Below are 24,694 nucleotides of genomic sequence, written 5' to 3' on the forward strand. Positions count from 1 at the left end.
AACCTCCATTATGAATGTATTCTTTAGACTACCACTGATTCTGATTTTTTTACTCTATAACAAGGATTGCTCATCCATACTCATCTCATACTCTTTGCAGAATTTGAAGGTAAACACTGTGAAATTGATGTGAAAGAGTGCCTCTTCCTTTCCTGCCAGGATTATGGTGACTGTGAAGATATGGTCAACAATTTCAGGTACAGAAAACTAAAAAGTATCTAGATACATGTTTATGTGTCTAGATGTATATATAGGTATAGAACTTTAATTGGTGAATTAAGCAACATTTATACTTATTAAAAACTTGCCACACTGCAATTAGTTGAAGCATTGATTTTATACATCTATACTAATGGAGTTACTAAATTTTTTGTTTAAAAGGTGTATTTGCAGACCTGGGTTTTCTGGATCTCTGTGTGAAATTGAAATTAATGAATGTTCCTCTGAACCTTGCAAAAATAATGGGACATGTGTGGATCTGACAAACAGGTAAGAAGCTACTTTTTATTAAATTAATTATTTGACATGTGTAATTCAGCAAATAATAAAGTGAGCACACATGTGCCCATTATATAACTAAGGCAGCAGATCACTACTGATACGTTTGTGCTTGTACCAGTACATCCTCATTTCTCCCATCCAATCACTTATGTCAAAAATCTCAAATTTTTATTTAACACTCTTGCTGTTAGTTTATAGTACTATTTGTATGTGTGCCTGAACAAAATGCTCTTTAGTTTCCATGTTAATAGAAGCAAAACAATATTGTGTATAGTCTCTGGAAATTGTTGTTGAACATATTTTGTCGTTCCTGTTGATGCATGAATCTGTTGCTCATTTTTAACTTTTATAGAATATTTCATATTAAATATATGCCAAAATTTATTTTTCTACTGATTATAGATATTTGGACTATTTGCTTCTTTTGTCTTACCTACAATGATATTAAAGTTTTCAAATATTTCTCTAAATACACAAGTACTAGTATATCCGAGGATACATACATAGAATTGTTGAACCATTGGGTAAACATGGTCACATTTGCTAAATCACATCTATATATTTTTTTCATTTCTTTTGAAAAATACAATTTTTGTACTCTTAGCAGGGAATAAATGTTTTTATTGGCATTTTCAGAATGTTCCATCTTTTTTTTAAATTTATTTATTATTATTATACTTTAAGTTGTAGGGTACATGTGCATAACGTGCAGGTTTGTTACATATGTATACTTGTGCCATGTTGCTGTGCTGCACCCATCAACTTGTCATTTACATCAGGTATAACTCCCACCATCTTAAGCTTTATGTAAAGTTATATCTTATTGTAGTCTCCCTGCATTCTTATAATAATATGAAGTTTAACAATTTTATGTACATTTTGAGATGTTTAATTTGGCCTTTCTAGAAATGCCTAATTATGGCATCTGCCTATATATGTATTTATTTACTTTAAGTTCTGGGATACACGGGCAGAATGTGCAGGTTTGTTACATAGGTATACATGTGCCATGGTGGTTTGCTGTAACCAACGACCCGTCAACTACATTAGGTATTTCTCCTAATGCTATCCCCTTGCCCCTCAACAGGACCCAGTGTGTGCTGTTCCCCTCCCTGTGTCCATATGTTCTCATTGTGCAACTCCCACTTATAAGTGAGAACATACAGTACTTGGTTTTCTGTTCTTGTGTTAGTTTGCTGAGAATGATGGTTTCCAGCTTCATCCATGTCCCTGCAAAGGACATTAACTCATTCTTTTTTTTATAGCTGCATAATATTTCATGGTGTATATGTGCCACATTTCCTTTTTTATCCAGTATAACATTGATGGGCATTTCGGTTCATTCCAAGTCTTTGCTATTGTGAATAGTGCTGCAATAAACATACATGTTCATGTGTCTGTGTAGTAGAATGATTTTTAATCCTTTGGGTATATACCGAGTAATTGATTGCTGGCTCAAATGGTATTTTTAGTTCTAAATCCTTGAGGAATCACCACACTGTCTTCCACAATGGTTGAACTAATTTACACTCCGACCAACAGTGTAAAAGCATTCCTATTTCTCCACATTTTCTCCAGCATCTCTCCAGCATCTGTTGTTTCCTGACTTTTTAATGATCACCATTCTAACTTGCATGAGATGGCATATCATTGTGGTTTTGATTTGCATTTCTCTAATGACTAGTGATGATGAGCTTTTTTTCATGTTTGTTGGCTGCATAAATGTCTTCTTTTGAAAAGTGTCTGTTTATATCCTTCACCCACTTTTTGATGGGATTTTTTTTTCTTGTAAATTTGTTTAAGTTTCTTGTAGATTATGGATATTGGCCATTTCTCAGATGGATACATTGCAAAATTTTCTCCCATTCTGCAGGTTGTCTGTTCACTCTGATGATTTATATATATATTTATTTATTTATCTATTTATTATTATTTTATTTTATTTTATTTTTTTCTGTGCAGAAATTCTTTAGTTTAATTAGATCCCATTTGTCAATTTTGACTTTTGTTGCCATTGCTTTTGTTGTTTTAGTCATGAAGTCTTTGCCCATGCCTATGTCCTGAATGGTATTGCCTAGGTTTTCTTCTAGAGTTTTTATGATTTTAGGTCTTACATTTTAATCTTTAATCCATCTTGGGTTAATTTTTGTATAAGGTGTAAGGAAGGTGTCCATTTTCAGAGTTCTGCATATGGCTAGCCAGTTTTCCCAGCACCATTTGTTACATAGGGAATCCTTTCCCCATGGCTTGTTTTTGTCAGGTTTGTCAAAGATCAGATGGTTGTAGATGTGTGACATTATTTCTGAGGCTTCTGTTCTGTTCCATTGATCTATATATCTGTTTTGGTACCAGTATCATGCTGTTTCGGTTACTGTAGCCTTGTAGTATAGTTTGAAGTCAGGTAGCATGTTGCCTCCAGCTTTTGCTTAGGATTGTCTGGGGTATACGGGCTCTTTTTTGGTTCCATATGAAATTTAAAGTATTTGTTTTTTGTTTTTTGTTTTGTTTTGTTTTGTTTTGTTTTCCAATAATGGAAGAAAGTCAATGGTAGCTTGATTGGAATAGCATTGAATCTATAAATTACTCTGGGCAGTATGGCCATTTTCACCATATTGATTCTTCCTATCCATGAGCATGGAATTTTTTTTTTTCATTTTTCTGTGTTTCCTTTCTTATTTCCTTGAGCAGAAGTTTGTAGTTCCCTTGAAGAGGTTCTTCACATCACTTGTAAGTTGTATTCCTAGGTATTTTATTCTCTTTGTAGCAATTATGAATGAGAGTTTATTCATGATTTGGTTCTCTGTCTATTAATGTTTGTCTATTAATGTCTATTATAATAGCAATGTTTGTGATTTTTGCACGTTGATTTAGTATCCTGAGATTTTGCTAAAGTTGCTCATCAGCTTAAGGAGTTTTTGGGCTGAGACAATGGGGTTTTCTAAATATACAATCATGTCGTTTGCAAACAGAGATAACTTGGCTTTCTCTCTTCCTATTTGAATACCCTTTATTTCTTTCTCTTGCCTGATTTTGTTATTTACCCATTAGTCATTCAGGAGCAGGTTGTTCAGTTTCCATGTAGTTGTGCCGTTTTGAGTAAGTTTCTTAATCCTGAGTTCTAATTTGTTGCACTGTGGTCTGAGAGACTGTTTGTTATGATTTTTGTTCTTTTGCATTTGCTGAGGAATGTTTTACTTCCAATTATGTGGTCAATTTTAGAATAAGTGCTACTGGTGCTGAGAAGAGTATATTTTCTGTTGATCTGGGGTTGAGAGTTCTGTAGATATCTATTAGGTCCACTTGGTCTAGAGCTGAGTTCAAGTCTTGAATGTCCTTGTTAATTTTCTGTCTCGTTGATCTGTCTAATATTGACAGTTAGGTGTTAAAGTCTCCCACTATCACTGTGTGGGAGTCTCTTTGTAAGTCTGTAAGTACTTGCTTTATGAATCTGGGTGCTCCTGTATTGGGTGCATATATATTTAGTATAGGTAGCTCTTGTTGTTACATTGATCCCTTTACCATTATGTAATGCCATCCTTTGTCTTTTTGATTTTTTGTTGGTTAATGTCTGTTTTATCAGAGACTATGATTGCAACACCTGATTTTTGTTTTCTTTCCATTTGTTGGTAAATATTCAACCATCCCTTTATTTTGAGCTTATATGTATCTTTGCATATGAGATGCATCTCCTGAATACAGCAGCACACTGATGGTTCTTGACTCTTTATACAATTTGCCTGTCTGTGCTTTTCAATTGGGACATTTAGCCCATTTACATATAAGGTTAATTTTGTTATGTGTGATTTTGATCCTGTTATTATGATGTTAGCTGGTTATTTTGCCCATTAGTTAAGCAGTTTCTTCATAGTGTCGATGGTCTTTACATTTTGGGTTGTTTTTGCAGAGGCTGGTACCCTTTTTTCCTTTCCATATTTAGTGCTTCCTTCAGGAGCTCTTGTAAGGCAGGCCTGGTGGTGACAGAAACCCCCAGCATTTTCTTGACTGTAATGGATTTTATTTCTCCTTCACTTATGAACCTTAGTTTGGCTGGATATGAAATTTTGGGTTGAAAATTCTTTTCTTTAAGAATGTTAAATATTGGCCCCCACTCTCTTCTGGCTTGTAGGTTTTCTGCAGAGAGATCCACTGTTAGTCTGATGGGCTTCCCTTTGTGGATAACCTGACCTTTCCCTCTGGCTGCCCTTAAGATTTTTTCTTTCACTTCAGCCTTGGAGAACCTGATGATTATTTGTCTTGGGGTTGCTTTTCTCGAGGAGTATCTTTGTGGTGTTCTCTGTATTTCCTGAATTTGAATGTTGGCCTGTCTTGCTAGGTGGGGAAGTTCTCCTGGATAATATCCTGAAGCATGTTTTCCAATTTAGTTCAATTCTCCCTGTCACTTTCAGGTACACCAATCAAACATAGGTTTAGTCCTTTCACATAATCCCATATTTCTTGTAGGCTTTGTTTGTTCCTTTTCATTCTTTATTCTACAATCTTGTCTTCTTACTTTATTTCATTAAGTTGATTTTCAGTCTCTGATATCCTTTCTTCCACTTGATCTATTCAGCTATTGATACTTGTGTATGCTTCACAAAGTTCTCGTGCTGTGTTTTGCAGCTTCATCAGGTCATTTATGTTCTTCTCTAAACTGGTTATTCCTCTAACATTTTATCAAGGTTCTTAGCTTCCTTGCATTGGGTTAGAACACGCTTTTTTAGCTCGGAGGAGTTTGTTATTACCCACCTTCTAAAGCCTACTTCTGTCAATTCGTCAAACTCATTCTCCATCCAGTTTTGTTCCGTTACTGGTGAGGAATTGTCATCCTTTGGAGGAGAAGAGGCATTTTGGTTTTTAAAATTTTCAGCCTTTTTGTGCTGGTTTTTCCACATCTTTGTGGATTTATTTACCTTTGGTCTTTGCTCTTGGTGACCTTTTGAGAGAGTTTCTGCATGGCCATCTTTTCTGTTGATGTTGATGCTATTGCTTTCTGTCTGTTAGATTTCCTTGTAACAGTCAGGACCCTCTTCTGCAGGTCTGCTGGAGTTTGCTGGAGGTCCACTCCAGACCTTGTTTGCCTGGGTATCACCAATGGAGGCTGCAGAAAAGCAAATATTGCTTTCTGCCCGTTCCTCTGGAACTTCATCCCAGAGGAGTACCCGCCAGATGCCAACCAGAGCTCTCCTGTATAAGGTGTCTGTCAACCCCTGTTGGGCCCTGGACCTACTTGAGGCAGTCTGTTCTTTAGGAGAGCTTGAGCACTGTGCTGGGTGATGCGCTGCTCTTTTCAGAGCTGGCAAGCAGGAACGTTTAAGTCTGCTAAAGCTGCTCCAGCAACCGTCCCTTCCCTCAGGTGCTCTGTCCCAGGGATATGGGACTTTTATTCATAAGCCCCTGACTGGGGCTACTGCCTTTCTTTCAGAGATGCCCTGCCCAGAGAAGAGTTTTCTAGAGAGGCAGTCTGGCTACAGTGGCTTTGAAGTGCTATGGTGGGCTCCCCTCAGTCCAAACTTCCTGATGGGCTTTGTTCACACTGTGAGGGGAAAACTCCCTACTCAAGCCTCAGTAATGGCCCCTCCCCCAACTAAGCTCCAGCATCCCAGGTGGACTTCAGACTGCTGTGGTGGCAGTGCAAATTTCAAGCCAGTGGATCTTAGGTTGCTGGGCTCTGTAGGCGTGGGATCTGCTGAGGAAGACCACTTGACTCCCTGACTTCAGTCCCCTTTCCGTGGGAATGAAGCGCTCTGTCTTGCTGGCGTTTCAGGTGCCACTGGGATACGGAAAAAAGAAAAAAAGAAAAAAAAAACTCCTGCAGTTAGCTTGGTGTCTGCCCAAATGGCCACCCAGTTTTTTCCTTGAAACCCAGGGTCCTTGTGGTGTAGGCCCCTGAGGGAACCTCCTGGTCTGTGGGTTTCAATGACCGTGAGGAAAGCATAGTGTTTGCACCAGATAGCACTGCCCCTCACAGCAAGGTCCCTCCAGGCTTCCCTTGGTTAGGGGAGGGAGGCCCCTGACCCCTTGCACTTCCCAGGTGAGACAATACCCCACCCTGCTTCTGCTTGCCTTCTGTGGTCTGCACCCACTATCTAACCAGTCCCAAGGAGATGAACTGGGTACCTCAATTGGAAATGCAGAAATCATCTGCCTTCTGCATTCGTCTCTCTGGGAGACGCAGACCTGAGCAATTCCTATTCCGCCATCTTGCTGAGTCAGCATCTGCTCTTTAATGTTTTTTCTTCTTATTGCTGTGTAAGAATCCTTATATATGATTTTTTAAATGTCTTTCTTAGTTGTATTTATTGAATATAAGTTCTTATTGAAAGAGACACTTCACCTTTATAAGTTATATGTACTAAAACTTAATTTTAATATATTTGAATTAATCTATTACTTAGTATATGGTTTGCAAGTTTCATCTTATTTAACTTTTCTTTACACTAGGATGAAAGGATTTTTTCCCTATATTTCCTTTTAAAATAATTAAAATGTTCTTTATATGTAGATGCATCAGGCATATTGTATGTATGAGTATGGGTATAAAGTATTCTTATCTCATTCTTTACACACTTAAAAAACAAACATAGATTCTTAAGTTTATTTTTTTATATAAATAAATTCATCATTTACTCACTGATCTGTAGTGCCTTCTTGGTTGCAGATCATGTTTCCACATATGGATATGTCTATTTCTCTATTTCTGTCCTGTTGCTTTAGTTCAGTTACTCATCCATGTGCTAGTGTCATGAATCTTAATTACTTACCTTTGAAATATCTCAATACTAGTAGGGCTACTTAATCTTCAGGCAGCTTTAGATATTGCGGCAATTTCTTCTGTTAGAATCAACTTGTATTCTTTTTTTTTTTATTATTAGTATTATACTTTAAGTTCTAGGGTACATGTGCATAACGTGCAGGTTTGTTACACATGTATACTTGTGCCATGTTGGTGTGCTGCACCCATCAACTCGTCAGCACCCATCAACTCGTCATTAACATCAGGTATAAGTCCCAATGCAATCCCCGCTGTGTGATGTTCCCCTTCCTGAGTCCAAGTAATCTCATTGTTCAGTTCCTACCTATGAGTGAGAACATGCAGTGTTTGGTTTTTCTTGGGATGATTTGCTGAGAATGATGGTTTCCAGCTGCATCCATGTCCCTACAAAGGACGCAAACTCATCCTTTTCTATGGCTGCATAGTACTCCATGGTGTATATGTGCCACATTTTCTTAATCCAGTCTGTCACTGATGGACATTTGGGTTGATTCCAAGTCTTTGGTATTGTGAATAGTGCTGCAATGAACATACGTGTGCATGTGTCTTTATAGCAGCATGATTTATAATCCTTTGGGTATATACCCAGTAATGGGATGGCTGGGTCATATGGTACATCTAGTTCTAGATCCTTGAGGAATCGTCATACTGTTTTCCATAATGGTTGAACCAGTTTACAATCCCAACAGTGTAAAAGTGTTCCTATTTCTCCACATCCTCTCCAGCACCTGTTGTTTCCTGACTTTTGAATGATTGCCATTCTAACTGGTGTGAGATGGTATCTCATTGTGGTTTTGATTTGAATTTCTCTGACGGCCAGAGATGACGAGCATTTTTTCATGTGTCTGTTGGCTGTACGCATGTCTTCTTTTGAGAAATATCTGTTCATATCCCTTGCCCACTTTTTGATGGGGTTGTTTTTTTCTTGTAAATTTGTTTGAGTTATTTGTAGGTTCTGGATATTAACCCTTTGTCAGATGAGTAGATTGCAAAAATTTTCTCCCATTCTGTAGGTTACTTGTTCACTCTGATGGTAGTTTCTTTTACTGTGCAGAAGCTCTTTAGTTTAATTAGATTCCATTTGTCAATTTTGGCTTTTGTTGCCATTGCTTTTGGTGTTTTAGACATGAAGTCCTTGCCCATGCCTATGTCCTGAATGGTATTACCTAGGTTTTCCTCTAGGGTTTTTATGGTATTAGGTCTAACATTTAAGTCTCTAATCCATCTTGAATTAATTTTCCTATAAGGAGTAAGGAAAGGATCTACTTTCAGCTTTCTACTTATGACTAGCCAATTTTCCCAGTACCATTTATTAAATGGGGAATCTTTTCCCTATTTCTTGTTTTTCTCAGGTTTGTCAAAGATCAGATGGCTATAGATGTCTGATATTATTTCTGAGGATTCTGTTCTGTTCCATTAGTCTATATCTTTGTTTTGGTACCAGTACCATGCTGTTTTGGTTATACGTTCAAACAAGCAATTTTGATTGGAATTTCATTGAATGTGTAGGGCAATTTAAGAAAAATTGTTTTCTATTTATTTAGGTCTTTTGAAATATCTTTAAAAAGGCATTCTGACAAATTCAAGTGGAGCTGCACTAATTAGAATACAAAATAACTAATTTTCTCTGCCATAGTTGGACTCAGGTACCAGGAGCTCTGTTTATCTATCTTCATAGAGATCCAAACTTTAGAATTGGTGAAATTTGCATCAGATCCTGTTTAAGTTTCCAACAATATTCTATCATTCCTCTCATTTTCTGTGCCCTATCTAGCTTTCTCATTGTCCAATCTGGTGAGATAAGTAGAGATGTTTGGAAACACCACCCCTACAACTTTCATTCCTTTCAAGGGGACACCAATCACTACAAGTACCATAGGAATACAAAATTGCCATCAGTTTAAAATCTCCATGGGTCTATAGGGGCAGGACAAGATCTTCCAATTGGATTTTTCTCCATAATAGCTCTTACTGTAATGTAGAAATTGTGCTGTTACTAAATATATCAACTACACTGTATATTCAAGAACTATGGGTAAAAAACAAAATCAAAGAGAAGATGTGTTTGTGGCCTCATCTGAACTGACCTCAATAATTTGTTTCTACTAGTGGATTAGTAGCATTGTAAGGTTAAGTATACTTTCAGAACCAGTATTCAGCAACTCCTAAAAGGTCTGAATATCTTTCTTTCACCAGAGAACAGTCCTACTGGTAAATAGCCTCAGATACCTCTGAGGAAGACTTCAAAAAGATACATAAAATACCTATTACTCTATTAAAGATTCCTCTTAAGAGAGTAAACCCTGATTTTCAGTTGAGTAACTGAGTCTGTGACATAGCTTAGGTCTTGGAATTGTGAAAGAGGCAGAGAATCCCTACAAAGCCAAATTGAATTATGTCTCTGTCCTCCAAAACTAGACATTTCATTGTATATACGAGGCAGCACCATAACTAGACTGTTTATATATTTCATTTCTAAAACCCCATCATCAGTTAGCCTCTGCCATAGATATCTGTGAATCAGTCCACTGACGTCCACTCTGTTTCTCTGATTTATATGCTTATTTGCTCATTTTGCATTTGATTGTCAAGCATATCCAATAGTCTATGCATTGTTAGATCTATTTTAATTAATATCATGAAACCCAATTCCATGGCAACATTCAGCACTGTCAGCAAGGATATATGAACAAGGTGATTCCTTTCCAATATCTTGACATTGGTAAACATTAGAAAACAAAACAAATACAATGCAACATAATCATAAGCATTTATACATTACTTACTGTGAATAAATTATAGAAAAGTATATCACTTAAATATTTATTAAAATGTATGATTGAAAAAATAAGTCTCAGAATAATATGATATGTAATTCATATTTAGTGAAGTATTAAAACATATTTTAAAAAATACATAGCATCTTAAGAGTAGCAATTTTCTCCCGGTAGAGAGGAATGGAGGATAATTAATTGAATGGATGCATAGGAGTTTCATGCATTTATACCTGTGTGCATACATATTTATCACAGATCTCAGATATATATATACATATATACATATATATACACATATATATATCATATATGTGACAGATCAACTGCGTTTTGTGTGTTTTCCTTAAAAAATTTTCAGCAACATGAATCAATACTAAGATGAGTTAAATATGGGTGATGGGCATACAGGTGTTAAGTATTCTATTCTTAGAAAATTACCTGGTATAAATTAGTATAATAAAAGCCATTTTCAATGAATTAAAATCTTTCAAAGATTAAAAATCAATTAGCAGCTGAAAATGAGGTAGTCACATTTGATTTTCTTATCTCTTCTTAAAGAAAGTAATTTTTATTTTTTTGAAAAACTTAATCTATTGATTAAGTACTCATTAAAAATATTTCAAGTAATCTACCAACTAATTTAAAACAAATAATTTTATAGTTAGTTCAAAGTAAATTAAACTGTTGCCACATAAACAAAAACATATTAAAAACAAGAGTTACTACATATATGCCTCATAGTTAGATTCATGTTTTTAATCTATTCTATTCTCTCTTGTGGTTATTGAAACTGTGGCCTGCAACAATTAAGACTTACCTATAGTAACATGATTTAAAGATGAGTTTGCTGAGATATAATGACACATGAATGACAGCCCCAATTAATATACAAATCCATTGCAAAAATGAACACTGGAATTTACATTTTTCTGACACTTCATAGCATATGTTATCCAATACAACTAATGTCTTTTCAAGTCATTGCTACTAGTTCACTTAGGTCACTCACAATAGTATCTATCTACTGAAAATTTACAACTAAATAGAATTTGCAAGAACAATTACAGTAACAGTGGCTAGTCCATTTAAAGAAAACATAGAAGAAAATGTTGCAAAAGCCTGGCTGATGTGATTATCATAGCCAGATAATTATCAACAAGCATATTGTGACCATTCAGTTTGTGATGTTCACAAGTTGAGTAATTCTTCGCTGTTACAAATTTAAAAGTGATTAGTTAATATGCATTTCACCAAAAGACAAAAATCTGTTTACTCTTCTGTAATTGTTTGCCTAGAAACACTCATCAATCCAAATGATGTTTATTCTACTAGAGAATTTACTATAACATCACTCTTTCAAATCAGATTCACACCCACATGCAATTATAATAAAAACATATAAAGACATGTTGTGAGTATGATAAATAATGTAGACATATATTTATATACAACGCAATAAAGACATGTTGCAAATATAAAATAGATTATTCATGTTCTAAGTAAAAATTGTCGTTAATTATAAAGAAGTGTGGTTCATGAATGCAGTTATAATATCACAAGAAAAAAGTAGAAATGCTTTAAAATGTAAAATAAATTCTTTCAAAATTCGAATTGCTTTAACATAGGCTAAAAAGTCCTTATCAGAAAGTTTCACATGTGACACTTTATAATTTCATTTTCTTCTTTAGAATGTAAGCTTTTTTTTTTAAAATTAATTTATTATTATTATACTTTAAGTTGTAGGGTACATGTGCATAACGTGCAGGTTTGTTACATATGTATACTTGTGCCATGTTGGTGTGCTGCACCCATCAACTCGTCATTTACATCAGGTATAACTCCCAATGCAATCCCTCCCCCCTCCCCCCTCCCCATGATAGGCCCCTGTGTGTGATGTTCCCCTTCCTGAGTCCAAGTGATCTCATTGTTCAGTTCCCACCTATGAATGTAAGCTTTTAAAAAATATCTACTCAAACAAGTATGATTTAATCTTATTACAATTACATTTTAGAATCAAAACTCTTATTAAACATTCTGTTCTATATTTGGATTTTGTGATACTATTCAATCTATTTAATAATTACATTTTAAAATAACTTCAGAAGCATACAAATAGCACATCTACTTATTAATTCCTCTCTCATCTGGAATAAGAGCAAAAGTATACAAGAATAATGCAAATTAAATGTAATCGTGGCTAATTTGGGGGCTACAAATTTGTGTGATTATCTTGCATTTTTCCATCTTTTTTCAGTTTGACAATATCATTTTATGCAAATTATAGTTACTCTTCCTTATCTCTATTTTAATATGTTGAATTTTCTTGAGAAGTCACTGTTAAAATGTATCTTAGTGATTGAAAAAGTATCTTGAACACCTATTTGAAAAAGTTTAGGCCAATGCCAAATTAAACGTATGAATTATAATTTTAATACTTTGACAATATATTTGTTCGATTCTAGTAAAACTTTTGAAGTGAAAGCTTTTTATTTAAATGAGAAATTTTTATTTCAACAAAAATACATATTTCATGGTCTTAATTGTTCTCTCAAGATAGAAGATATTATTATATATGTATATTTTAAAAGCTATTAAAATTGAGTTTATCAAAGGAAAATATACTTTAGGGACATTTAACATAAAATGCAATACTTACCGTACATTTGACTGGATCCCTTAGGACATTAATAAAAATCAGGTTTACTTTTAATTTTTCTCTAGCCTTATTAGAGGCGGTTCACATCAAGGGACCCTCAGCAGGTAATAGTGAAAGGAAAATTATACCAAAGCTGAAGTAATTGCACACTATAGTCAGAGGCCATTAGGGGGAAAAATTTGGTAAGGATCTTTTCAGACATACCCTATACACTTTTATTTATTTATTTTTTTTAACGTTTTGAAGGGCCAATGTTAAGTGCATAGTGAAAACGTCCCAAGTACTCCAGCATTGTGCTTGCCCTTCCTATTAGAGACAGGGAACAGGAAGAGAGCAGGGTGGGGCAGGTGGAGGGAGGCAAGGAGAAAGAGAAAATGCGAACATTTACATTTTTCTGGGAAAGCAGAGACAAGGATTAAAGGTAGATGCTGTGTTCTAGAGTCAAATGTTATTTTCACACAAATTTGCCCTCATATTGTTTAGCATGGTGGAAAGTAAGAAACATAAGTTGAATATTTTCTGTAAACTGTTTCACCGGGGCTGCTGTTAATAGTGGGTCGATGATTTTTCTCTTTGATCTCTACAAAATTTTAGATGCCATTCAGAAAACTTCCAAATGGACTCTGGAATCCCAGGGCCTTTTCGCATCATTATTAACAAAGCAGGGACCCCCAACATTCCAGTTGAACAGGCATCTGTGGGTTAACAGAGTCTTGAAATTTAATAATGCTTGGAATTTATTTTATGTAAAAGTAAAGCATATTTTTGCTATGTTGAAAAGTTCAGATTTCAGGAGTAGTTTAGAAAATGAGAAAAAATAATAGTCTTGGAATGAGAGCAAAAAGGAAAGAAAAGTTATTGAAATAGAAGCGAAGCATTCTTTGAAGAAAGGATCATTATCATTCTTATTATTAAAAATAATTCTTCACATAGTTATCTGTATGCCAAAAACTTTAGAAAAATAAACTTCTGTAAGTCTTGAGATAGTACATGTATGTTTATTTACTGTGTGACATCACTTTCAAAATCAGAAGTGTAAGGTATGTATTTGAGATTCATAAAATAAGTTACACGATAAATGTTAAAGAACAAACAAAAAAGCAGAACTTTTTCAGAAGTTCATTTTAAATTAGGGTAAATATATTTGAAGGATGGCGATGGAAGCAAAAAATGCATATAACATTTAGTAAAAACTATCAAAGGGTTCAAAAGGCACAATTCAGAAGGAAATCATAATTGAAAAAACAAGAATTCTGGGTAGGTGTCAAAATCTGAATCTCTTGGTGTATCTTCAAGATAACTATACAGACAAAAAAAATTAACATTCGGCAAAACCTACATCTTCATCATGACAAAAAGACATTTCACAAAAATTGCCCATTAACTTATGGAACAAGTAAGTAACTACATTTAGGATAATGAAAATCATATTTCTTGTTATTTAAAAAAGTAATTTCAGATAAAGAAATAGACCGGATTAAAATGAACCCTGTTGTGTTAAATTATGATTGGAGTGTTTGGTATGAGCTCATGCATTCCTATGTATGTGTTTAAAACACACACAAACACAAACATGCACAAAGATACAGAAATAGACTATGTATGTATACACAAACACAGTTATATACATACAACTATATGTGTACATACATATGCCAATGTATCCATACATGTAGCTATATTTATACATATAGTGATGGATGTATCAATAATTTAATTTCTAAGTAATATCCTTCACTTAAAGAAACCAGGGCTCCTGAAAAAAATGCCTGATGCCAAATCTAGGACAGAGAATGCATTAAGGTAAACCTGGAACATCTTGTGCTAGAAAGTGGGAATGATCAAAGAATGAGGATATGTGGAAAGAAAAGAGAAGCCAGCTTGAAGAGCTTCCCTTAGCTAAATCTCTGACAAATTAAACATTAAAATAAATAGTAATTATTACATATTTTATCCATTGAGAAAATAAAAATCCATGAGTCCATATTGATACAAAATCATTGAAAAAATGAATGAATAAATGAAGATACTCTTTCTAAAAGTAGAATGTAAACTAGTAAAAGAAGCACAAAGGTGATGGGTGCTGACGAGTTGATGGGTGCAGCACACCAACATGGCACAAGTATACATATATTACAAACCTGCACGTTATGCACGTGTACCCTAGAACTTAAAGTATGATAATAATAATAATAATAATAATAATAATAATAATAATAATTTTAAAAAAAGAAAAGCACCATTTGGCAGAAAGTATGACTCAGACAAGAATCATTAATGAAGAGCATCTCTGGTTTTTTAGTGGTCCAGATTTCCAGATTTTAGGGTACTTGGGTACTGATTGATCATGATACTACTAAAGAATCATTTGTATTAATAGAAAACAAAAGTTGGGTGGCAAAAGACAAGATATGTTATGATTTTCTGATTTTCAAAATGAGAGAGAGAGAAAATTCTATAGAGTAAATGAGTAAACTACTATTTAGAAAAAATTGAGACAATCGGTGGTGATTATCATAAAACACTGAAAAAGCAAGATATCTCAAAATAATTCACTAGTATTCAATATTTCAAAATATAAATTAGATTTTGAAACTTCTACAAATATAATAGAACTGTTAGAAGTACATGAAAGAAATACATAAATTGAAAGTCATTATTTCTTTTTATAGCAATATAACATTTTTAAATTTGCCAATATGAAAAAAAAATCATTTCTTGAGATACTTTTCACTACTATTTTTGAGAATTCTGTGTCCAATTCCTATCTATTCTGTGATTCCTTGGAATCATCATTAATTCAGTGAGAACACAAAGTAGCAGTCAAAGACAGTATTATTAACAAATCTATTGATTTTAGTAAGGCATTTGGTAGGTTCATTACATTACCTCTCACTAGATGGGGAGATATTCGCAAAATAAATAAGATGGAGAAAAGCAGTTTGACTATTTGAACAAAAATTCAAGAAGTTAGTAATTGGATTAGTGTTACTCTAAAAAGGTGATTATAGTAATTTCCCTAGTCACATGAAGAACTCTTGGGAAATACTCTATTCTTTCACCCAGTATCCCATTGCACATGACATTTTAATGCCTTCTGTCCAACTGGTACAAAGATTCCTTACTCTTTCTTTTTCTATTAATTTTATTTTTAATTTACACATAATTATAACATTTATGTGTTGTGCTATTTTGATACATTAATACATTGTATCATTATACTACATAATATATTGTATTACAGCAGATTTGTTCATTCATTTGTAATGAACAAATCAGGATAATTAGCATAGAGATCACCTCAAACATTCATGATTTCTTTGTGGTGAAAACATTCAAAATTTTCTACTCTAGCTATTTTGAATATACAATACCTTACTGTTTAGGAAAGACAGTTAGACAATACTGCACTATACTATGCGATAGGACACCAAATTTATTCTTCCTTTCTAAGGGTAACTTTGCACCCATCAATCAACCTTTCCTATCCCCTCTTCCCTGCTGTCTGGCTTATTTTACTTAAGAGATGAATGAATAAAAAATGTGTAGTATACGTAAACAATGAACTACTCTTCAGCCATATAAAGGAATGAATTCCTGTTTTTTGTAACAACATACATGAACCCGGAGGACATTATTGTAAATGAAATATATCTGGCACGGAAAGACAAATACTGCATGTTTTCACTCATATACAGAATTTTAAAACCCTGATCCCACTCCTTTATTAATACTGAGTAAGACCTTTTCTGTCACCTCTTCTCTAACAGTTAGCCGTGCTTTCATGAGACCTGTCTCAATTGATATGTATCTACTGTAATGTTTTCACATCTGTATTCCTGTTCTGTTCCTGAGACTTTCAAAAGCAGGCTCAAGTTTAATTTACACTTGAATATGGGTACATGACTAATGCCTAATGCCTGGTGCTCAATTAATTAATGTCGGTTGAAGAAGTACAAGAAGGAGCCTGGAGGATGTTAGACTTCTGTGGTTATAAAATGATGAAAGAAGTTAATTAGGAAGAGTTTCCTCAAAAAATCTAAATAAAAATCTAGCTCAAAAACATTTTATGGAAAGTTTCTAGAGCTTCTTTATCTAGACTTCTAAAAGGAAAAAGTATGAAGAGATATTTTTGCTAAGTATACAGTTTTGATCAGTTTAATATATCCTTTGGAAATTATTTCTATATTTTGATACTAGTATTCATCAGGTTACAGTAATTATTTACCCAACACATTGGTTTTCAAAATTTCACACATCAAGAACATTTGAGCAGAACAAAATTTTGCAAGGGGAATTGCTATATTTTTTCAAAGAAAACATGAAATATATATATTATTTATTTCAATTAAGTCAAATGTCTTACATTTAAAATACAAATATGAATCATATATAATAAATGATTATCATTGTTACATGGATATTTCTAATTTTTCCACTTTTTTCCAGATTTTTTTGTAATTGTGAACCTGGGTACCATGGGCCCTTCTGTGAACTTGAAGTAAATAAATGTAAAATCTCACCTTGTCTAGATGAAGAAAATTGTGTCTACAGGACTGATCGATACAACTGCCTCTGTGCCCCTGGTTATACAGGTAAATCCATATCTGCCCCTGTGTAACAACATATTGCTGTCTGCAAGCAAAAGGAAACCTCATATTTATACTCCAAAACCTGAAATAACCTGCCAGATGCAAACAGGGTAAAAATGTCAAGAGATACTTTGTCTCTTATAAAAGAAATTAATAAGAAGTAAAATTATGTGTTTTATTTTCAATTTATTAATTCCTAAGATTAGATTTTAAGTTATCTTACATTTTTATCTTTTACAGTAAATTTAATTTAGTATGTTTGCGTGGCTATAATATAGGAAAAAGTATTTCTGTATGGATAATCTGAGAGAAATAACATTATTATATCTGTTACACAACTGTCATTTCTAAAATACATTTAGCATTAAAAACATTTATATAAAAAAGACAGCCATTGTAAATTCAAAGGTAAAGCAAAAGAAGATTGGAATTAGCCGTCAACATCAATTATTTCACGATATAAATTTTATCCAGACATAAAGGCAAAAGTCATCAAGGAGCACATAGAAGGTAGAGGCATTAGCCCTCTAAATTTCTGGTGAGAAATTGCATTTACAAAATACAAAAAGCTATATTGTTTTAGTTTTGGCATACTAGTATTAATGATGTGGGACTAACAATAATATAGTTTTTGTGTTATTTTGTTTCATATTTATTTTTTTCACACGATTCCCACAGATACTATGATAATGTATTTAAATCTCAAATCTCAGTTTATTAACATCTGATTTGTGCAGCATTAAAATCATATGGATTTCTATCCTAAGGGATGAGTAGTTAAATACATCTAATATGAGGTTCTCTGCCAGTGGGAATAAAATAATACTAGACAAATGGAAATTATATTGGCAAGCAAAAATGGTAAGGAACTAGAAGTATTTCCAGAGAATAAGTAATCAAAAGGTGAGAGAAAGTTACATGACCTTAAAAAGAACTATGCAGGTGTCTTTTCTGAGAAATCTTGATGCCTTCAGAGGTTATCTTGGTTACAAATCTTATATACACAAAAACTATCAGATTAAGTTAATACTTCCTAAAAAATATCATTTTCTGCAAAGTTCATTACATATAATAAATAAGACACATTAAATTTCAGCTATAAAACAATGTGCTTTCACATTGCCTATTATCTCCAAAATTATTGAGCTATCACTGTAGAACCATATATATCCACTTAGCAGTACCATTCACCTTGCTGTTGTTACTGCTGCTAGAAGTGCTAAAATAAAAAAATAACACACTGAGCTCAACATGACTAAGAAACACATTTTGTAAAATTATTTGTTATAACACCTTGCTCTGATATTTTAAATATATCTTAACATTTGAAAGATTAACATGCTCTTTATTTTTCTTGTAATAACCTCTCTAATTTCATTTCAAAATATGGTACTTAGCATTGTTTTAAAATTATATTATCTAAGATGTTACCAGTGGCACATGATTTAAGATGTTTTAATATATGTTTGCATATTGGTACAGCTACAAGTAAAAGAAAACTCAATTAATTATTGTCCTTAATAGATAGGGTTCATTTTTTCTTACATAATAAGAATTCTGTAGGTAGACAGCTACTGGTTGTTGGTCCAGCGACTTGATAGTACCAGAATGGGGTAATGGTTTTCTTAGTTTACAATTCATGATTATAGGCTCGCGTATTCAGAATTGCTGCTGCAATGACTTATGTCATTATTTCTACACTTGAGTCAAAGGAAAAGAGTGGTGCTAACTGCATTGAGTCTTTATATAAGGAGAACCTTTTTTGAATAACAATTAAAACCTGCTAATACGTCATTGAGCAAAACTGACTCACATGTTCATTTTTAGGTTCAGTGGAAGGTAAGAAATTAAAAGTGTACCACTTTCAGAATTTACAGTTGAATATAGAAAAAATATTATGAAATATGTGTTACAGTTTGGTTTCAAACCAAGAAAGATATATGACTGGACATTCAAAAATAAGTTTTCCCCCTCAAGAAAGTTACATGTATTTGTTTTTCTGTACATGCTCTTTTGACATTCAAATTGACCTTCTCTGTCATGCATGGACAGATAAAGCTTTTCCTTATTCTCAGACACTTAATAGCATTTATTTTTCTTAGCCTTCTCTGGAAATCTTTTTTTTTTTTTTTTCCCAAGGCTCCTAAAGCATTACTGTTTTGTGGGATGTTTAAATCTATTCATTGTTAGGTTGTTCAATTTCAAGAGAGTCATGACACTGCAAGGTTTCACTTGAAGAATCTTAAACTTTGAAACACAAGGATGTTACACTTTTGTATATTTTTCAAGATCATACATCTGGTAGTGACAGAGCCAGAACCAAAATATACATCCCTCTCTATTCCAGTTTTATTTCTACTCTAGCTTTGTTCCATCAGAAAAAAAACACAATTTGAATAAAATGGTATTAGTGATATAGAAGAAAGATAAAATAATGTTAAATACAATATTAAATAGGTTAAAATTTGGTAACCAAATATATTATTCAGAAAAAATTAGCTTTGCCTACACCTATGAATATACTTAACCAAGTTATTAAGGATATAAATTTTTCAAGACTCTGACCAGGAAAGTTTATGATTCTTAATTATCTAAATCAGAGCATTCTTTAAAGAACACATTAAATGATATGTACACAAGCTATCAATGATTAACTCAATACTTCTTTATTTTATTCTTTGTATTCTATTAGCTGTTGAGATTTTGTGATGATCAAGGCTGACATGGTTCTTATTCTTATGGAGACTTGTGGTATCTAGAATTGGGAAAAGATAATAAACATTTACAAAGTTGACTATTTAAAGCCATTCTATAATTAATTTATCTAGAGTATTCTTAATTAAACACTATCACAAATATAGTCCAAATTTACACATGTAGTGAGTTGACTGAATTTAATGAACAGGAAGTACACAAGTGATGGCATATAATCAAAGGCTTATGTTTTCTTTTGCAAAATATATAAATCAGTTTATCAGTAGATTTGCAGTATTGTCTAACTGTCTTTCCTAAAGAATATTGGCTTATGAATTTGAGTTTTAATTATTAGTGATTTAAATTTAGGAAAGATGAATATAAACAATAAATTTACATTGCTTTCTAAAATAGTCATTCACTCATTTAGCAAGAAGTTGCCTCTTAACTAGACACAGTTATATATTATTAATCTGTAGATAAAAGTTTACGAACTTGTGCTTAAGGACTTTAAATATGATTACATGTAGTCATGTCTACATCTGTGTTTATATCTATAATAATATTTATATATCTGCGAGAAAAGTATAAATATTTTTAAAATGCCTAAGTCCTATCTTAGAAATAATAACTTTGATAATAATGTCATGTAGAAAACATATACAATTCAATAGTTCAGAATAATAAAATATAATTATGTTTGCTTCTAAGTGATGCATGGTTTTTCTTGGATATGTTTCGTATACACATGCAAACATATGACTATATTCAGTTATAATATTTTCTGCTTGAGATAAATAAGCTTTTTTCTGAATATATTTTTTGCCAAATGTCCAATCTACATAAGAAGTAAAACAATCTGCTTTGAGTATATGGATAAAGAAGCATAGTTTGGTAAAATATGGACAATTGACCAATTGTACATTTTTGGTTACTGTAAAGATATTATTATCATATTGTTTCTGCTGCCTAAAATATTCCATTTATCCTATTGCAAGTACTGACCCTCATACCATAACTCAGATGCAACTTTCTATAGGAATCTTTTCTTAGACTCTTGGCTTCTGTTATTTTCTTCTATATCACCCATTTTATCCACTGAACTTATTATAGTTTTGTGAAATTCTGATTTAGTTATCAGTTCATCTGAGGAGACTCCCCAACTCTACTTGCTCACCATTTTATCTCTTCTCTCCATCAAAGTTTAGTCTACTCTGGTACAATTTGTCACCTGAGTTCCTAGTTTAACAAGATGTATTAAAATAGAATAAAAAGATAATTAAGTGAATGGGAAATAAAAGATGTAAAAACAATTTCTAATTTCTAATTACATATTATGCATCTGTAATGATTTAAACACAAAGGGTTTAGTGTTTATTTTTTGTTTGATTGATAACTATAAGTCTATAGACATAAACATTTTGGGAAATATTTGGTATTTGATTATATTTAGCTTTAGATTAATAGTAATAACTTCTCTTTGTCAAGGACAGCAACATTATTAACATAGCATTTACCATTTCCTTTTTCTGTTAGTGTAGGCAGGAGCTACATTAAACAGGCAACTGAATTGTGCTCAACCACTTTTCCCTTATGTGACAAGATTTAAAATTCACTTTCACAACTCAAATGTGCAAAAATATGTTATTTCTGTCATAATGAATTCCATATAATGTATGGGTCTAATTTCATCAAACAGAAGAAAATGTCAATATGCCAAGTCAACATGGGACTTTTTCAAGACAAAATTCAGTTATATCAGTTTTGAAGTTGAATATCTTTTTTATTCAGAGATCCGTCACTCTTTTGCTCTGTTTAATCTGGACGCAATGGAGAAAGACATTATCCCTGGTATTTGGGTACTGTGTACTGGTATAGACTCTTGACTTCCATGGTCTCTTCCATGGGCTTTGCTCACTATGTCCAAGCTGTCTCATCCTCATTTCAAATCCAAAACCTCATTATAAAATTGCCTTTATCACTTAGAACTCTCAAATCCATTTCTCTTTTATCAAAAGCTGGATCTTACACATTGAAATTGCACTTTGAAAAATGATGTTTATTTCCTTGAATTACAAACATTAATAGTACTTTTAATTAACTTATTTTATAGACTGTCTTTGGCTTTTCTTAAAACAATGTTTATTTAAGTAAGCCCTTATATCAGCTTAAATGCCAAGAGGAACAATTACAAAGAAGGAATAAAACTCACAGGGTTTACTATTGAAGATTTATATTCTAGATTTACTATCCAGATGCAAATGTTAATAGCCAGTATCTTACTTTATTGAGTTATAACCACTAATGAATGCAGAATACAATTGCATTTTCTATTTGCTAATGTCACAAATGTGCATGTGCCTCTTATGTCCCAAGCCTTGTTGAAAGCCCTCAGTAAAGTCTGGTGAACATAACAGAGAAGGTCCGCTACCCTAAAGGAGCTTATGTTCCGGTAAAGAGAGATATTGAACAAAATCCAACTAAATATGTAAGGTAATCGGTGATAGTTATAAAGGATATGAACAAAATGTATAACTGAATATATTCATTCAGATTGCTAACAAAGAAACGCTGAAATATCAAAATACAATGGCTAAGAAGTTGAATTTTCCCACAGATGACATTCCAGATGTTTAGACTTGGCACAGTGAATCTGTTATACAACATCATTCAGACCTTAGTCTCCTGCCACTACAATCAATACCTTGTCCTCATGTGTATGACTTTCAGTTAACTCTGTTTCAGGCTTCTCATATTGAAAGAAATGAGCTTTGTTTTTAATTTCAAAAAAATATGATAAGGGTACAAAAACCCAGCTCACATACAGTTGTTAGGGGGTAGTTTTTGCGCCTGGATTAATGCAGTAACATGAGACATAAGGTGAACTTGCTATGCAGTAATCAGAATGGACAAAGTGTCTCAATAGATTCAGTAAATTCTCAATTGATTCAGGCATCAATTCAGGCCAGGTGTGTCAGAGACTGGCAATACTGCCTCCTAGAAGGGTTGGAGAATTTAACTCTCAAAATTCTGACAGAAAGCTATGACCATAAAAAATAATTTATTCACATTTACCTCTCTCTAATATATATACTGTACTGGCCTTATTTTATATATTATATGTGTATATAATATATAAAATATATTTTATATATTATATGTGTATATAAATATAAAATATATTTTATATATTATATGTGTATATAAATATATAAAATATATTTTATATATTATATGTGTATATAATATATAAAATAAGGCCAGTATAATATATATACTAGAGTGTGTGTATACATATATATGTGTGTATATATATAAAATCTCTTATATGTATAAAATATACACAGAAACCTACAAATAAATATATATAAATATGTCTATATAGATATATATGAGATATAATAGCCTAATTGCTATATATGACATTAACTTTCCATGGGAAAAATTATAGAAAGAAATTAAAAACAAATGATTATGGGAACCAGGATGAAGGTAAGGAGTTGGGGAAGTGAATTTCAATGGAACATTAAGGGGAATCTATGGAAAAAGTTGGTTAGGTTTGGGTTCAAGATGCCTATAATATATTGGTTCGAACACACATAAACAAATGTATATAGAGAGGGAGAGGTAGGTAGATACAGAGAGAGATCAAGAACCAAAATTACACTTAATTACATGTAAAGATAAAATAGTTCCTTACTAACTGATACTTATTTTTTTAATGTAATAGAATAATTAGAAAAAGAGAGTAAAGCAAAAAAGAAGCTTTGATATGTCTATGGGACATGAGAATCTTCATAGCATGTATATATGATTATATAAAAAAAGCATCATCATGTCATGAATTAAATAGGAGAAGCACCTCAAAATTTTAGCTATAGTTAGCAGTCTTACAGTCTGAGGTATTAAGAAAAAAACACACGATGTACAAAGACTAATCTGGTTTTAAAGGACTTACAGATTCACTGATTCCTCAAAATGCTTTGCTTTTTCTGCATATGTGTAATGAGGGCCCTGTGCTTAGCAATGACTATACTTAACAGTTACAGAATCAGGTAAATAACTCTATAATGGCACTAGGAAGAAAGAGGTGTTATACCAGTGACAACTCTGGAAAAGGTATGATTTGCCTGTATAAAGCAGGAGTGAGGAGGTGGGAGAATAATATTCCAATATAGAAAACACAGAAGACTTGCTTCCAGAAGCAACTTCTTTCAACACTCTTAACTATTTCTGCTATTTACCTCTATATTCCTAAATGGCATGACTATGCTACTCTTTCTTGAACTTTTCTATTCTGTGTTTCACATATCTAATTGTTTCTACGGATAATTAAAACTTGGCTTGCTTATCACCATCCCCCTAACCACATATGCTTTCTTACTCCTTCCTCCTCACAGTTATATAAAAAATGTTATTAGTCAGAAGTCATTGTTAATACTATTGTAACCATATCAATATTCCTCTCTAATTTTATTTTTATTTTTGCTCATTTGAGGAAAGATTTACTTACATCTTCTTTTCCAGTGCCTCTATTGCATTGCTAATATTTAACTTTCATTTCAGTTCCCTAAAACTGTCTATCTTACCTAATATTTTTAGTAGATTCTGCAATGTTCATGAACAAAATATCTTGTATTTTATTTAAATAATATTTATAAAGCTTTTTGTATGTTTTTCTCCCCTGCCTTGCCTCAGTGTT

The 24,694-nt window shown here is 32.8% G+C and overlaps 1 long non-coding RNA gene across 1 annotated transcript in view; it reads left to right on the forward strand.

Annotated features, from left to right (window-relative positions):
- The first annotated feature begins 403 nt into the window (after window positions 1–403).
- LOC139363377 (uncharacterized) overlaps window positions 404–24,694 on the forward strand; it is an 88,353-nt gene continuing 64,062 nt past the window's right edge. Inside the window, exons 1-2 of the long non-coding RNA XR_011623638.1 lie at window positions 404–489; window positions 17,156–17,301. This is a non-coding gene — a long non-coding RNA (uncharacterized lncRNA). The remainder of the gene's footprint in view (window positions 490–17,155; window positions 17,302–24,694) is intronic.

Source organism: Macaca nemestrina, chromosome 5 (assembly GCF_043159975.1).
Source record: "Macaca nemestrina isolate mMacNem1 chromosome 5, mMacNem.hap1, whole genome shotgun sequence".
Classification (NCBI taxonomy): Eukaryota; Metazoa; Chordata; class Mammalia; order Primates; family Cercopithecidae; genus Macaca; species Macaca nemestrina.